The sequence below is a fragment of the Micropterus dolomieu genome, linkage group LG12, assembly GCF_021292245.1.
Source record: "Micropterus dolomieu isolate WLL.071019.BEF.003 ecotype Adirondacks linkage group LG12, ASM2129224v1, whole genome shotgun sequence".
In the NCBI taxonomy this organism is placed as follows: Eukaryota; Metazoa; Chordata; class Actinopteri; order Centrarchiformes; family Centrarchidae; genus Micropterus; species Micropterus dolomieu.
Genome location: NC_060161.1, coordinates 36,086,382 through 36,088,723, shown reverse-complemented (window position 1 = coordinate 36,088,723; position 2,342 = coordinate 36,086,382). Strand labels below are relative to the sequence as shown.

Below are 2,342 nucleotides of genomic sequence, written 5' to 3'. Positions count from 1 at the left end.
GCTCATTTTATGGATGATAATGGAGTTTTGTACAACATTTCAACGCCAGTGTTCTGTCAAATAATAGTGCTGAGGATGAATTAGAGTTTAAGAGTCTGGTAGCTTGGGGGGGAAAGCTGCTCTGCAGTCTGGTGGTGCAGCAGCAGAAACTTCTATGTCTCTTCCCAGAAGGCAGCAGGGTGAACAGGCTGTGGCTGGGTGGGTGCTGTCCTTTAGTCTCCTCTGGGCTCTGCAGGCACCTCACCTCACCGATATCACTGATGCTCGGGAGATGGGTACCAATGATCTTCTGAGCAGTTTTAATCCTGGGCCGTGCACATCCCATGCCAGTTTGTGACGTTTGGTTAGTAAAAGAAGTGAACTTCAAAAGTTTAAATGAGATTTACCCAACAATTGAATTTTTTAAGTGAGATTTAATTTTGATGTAAATGCTCCGTACTTGTATAGCGTCTTTCTAGTCTTATTGACCACTCAAAGCACTTTTACACTACATCTGCATTCCCTCACATTCAGTATCAGTATCTTGCCCAAGGACACTTCGACATGCGGCGATTGCGGGATTGAACTGCCGACCTTCAGATTAACGGCCAAACCGCTCGACCCCCTGAGCCACAGCCGCCCAAATAAATAACTGTTTTTTTTGTGAAAGGGAAGTTGAGAGTTTGGAACACATGTTTTGTTATTGTGAGTTTGTGCAGTCCTTCTGGTGTGATATGTGGAGCTGGCTACAGTCCAAGGAGATGGTGTCGTCACCACTGACAGTAGAGTCAGTAAACAAAATGGCCCCTGAAAAAGGAAGTGATGTCACAGATCTGACACGGGGAACAAACATGGAGCAGAGCGATGACAGACTGTAAAAGGAGGGACTGGATCCACCTGGTGGGACGTCCCCAAACACAGAGACAGACAGACAGACAGGTTCCTCCAGGTGTGTCCTGTCAGGTGAAGCTTCCAGAAACAAGCCCACCTCTCTACACTTTAGGACGTCACTGTCCTGGAGAACTTTACAGTTCAGTCCAATGGAAACCACTGAGACACTGAGACAGAGGAGGGGACACACTGGAGACATTACTGCCATACATGATGTCATAGATGATGTCACTGATGGGCTTACCTGAGCAGGTGAGATCCAGGATGGAGGAAGAGGAAGATGATGATACACACTCCCTCAGAGCAGATCCAGACTGAACACAGTTAGACCTGATCCACCACAAAGGTCTGAATAAGGACTCCTCTCTCTGTCCTACAGAAACAGCAGAGCCACAGTCCAGATCTCTACAGACAACAGCTGCTGTCTTCAGGGTCCAGTCAGAGTCACTCACTGGTCTCCAGTCTCCCTGATGTTTCAGCTCCAGTGTTCCTGCACAGCGACTGGCTCCTCCCACCAACCTGACAGGCTCTGAACAGAAACCAGAGAGTGATCAGTAAAACAATAAAGTGAGTTTCATCAGAACAGAAATGAAGCAAATCAAAGCTGCAGCTCCTCTTCTACCTGAGCAGGTGAGTCCAACAGCTTTTCCAGGTGAGCAGGTGTTTCTAGGTGAGCCTGAGCTTCTACAGTCCAGGAGAGCAGACTCATGGCCTCCACACTGGAACTCTTTGGTCCACATCGGAGCCTCCACTTCTCCATAGAGCGCCCCCTGGAGGACTGAAGGAGCCCCACAGCCGAGCTCCCTACAGACCACCTCTGCATCCTGCTGGTCAAAGTCAGCTTCACACACTGAGGACCACCTCTGGTTAGACTGGTTAGACTGGTTAGACTTCACCTCCAGTCTGCCTGAGCACAGACTAGTCCCGTCCAGCAGCCTGACAGAGTCTGGAGAGATAATAGAAGATGAAGTATCCTAGGATGGAATAGTAGCAAAATTTTAGTTCTTGTGTCCATGAGCATGTGATGCACCTTAGAACAGCTTAAAACTGCAGTGTTTTCCCAGTTTAATGTGAGCTTTACATGAATGTTTGTGTTTGGAGGTCTTCCTCCAATGAAAAATATGTAATTTCACATCATATTGGGCCGTTATTTTCACCATCTCTCTGAACAAATAGTTGGAAAAGATAATAAATAACCAACAGCCAAAGATCAGCCTGCTGGAGGAACTACAAGCTTTAGATCTGGAGAAAGTCATTTGGTTGGTTCTGTTGCTCCACAGTGATTTTACAGTGAGGGCACAGCATGTTTAGGGCATCACCCCTAAAACCCTAATGTGATCAGAATCATTCTAGATACGACTGTTCATGTTTGTGTCTTCATTTTACAGCTTCTGACATTTATCTGTAGACATTAATATAAAAATAGGCAGCGTGAGAAACCTCCTCCCTTCTGAGGTGCATTTTATTTGCAC

At 46.6% G+C, this 2,342-nt stretch overlaps 1 protein-coding gene across 1 annotated transcript in view; it reads right to left on the bottom strand.

Moving 5' to 3' along the window:
• Positions 1-2,342, bottom strand: part of LOC123979962 — a 27,324-nt gene that overhangs the window by 15,243 nt on the left and 9,739 nt on the right. The window lies entirely within an intron of this gene.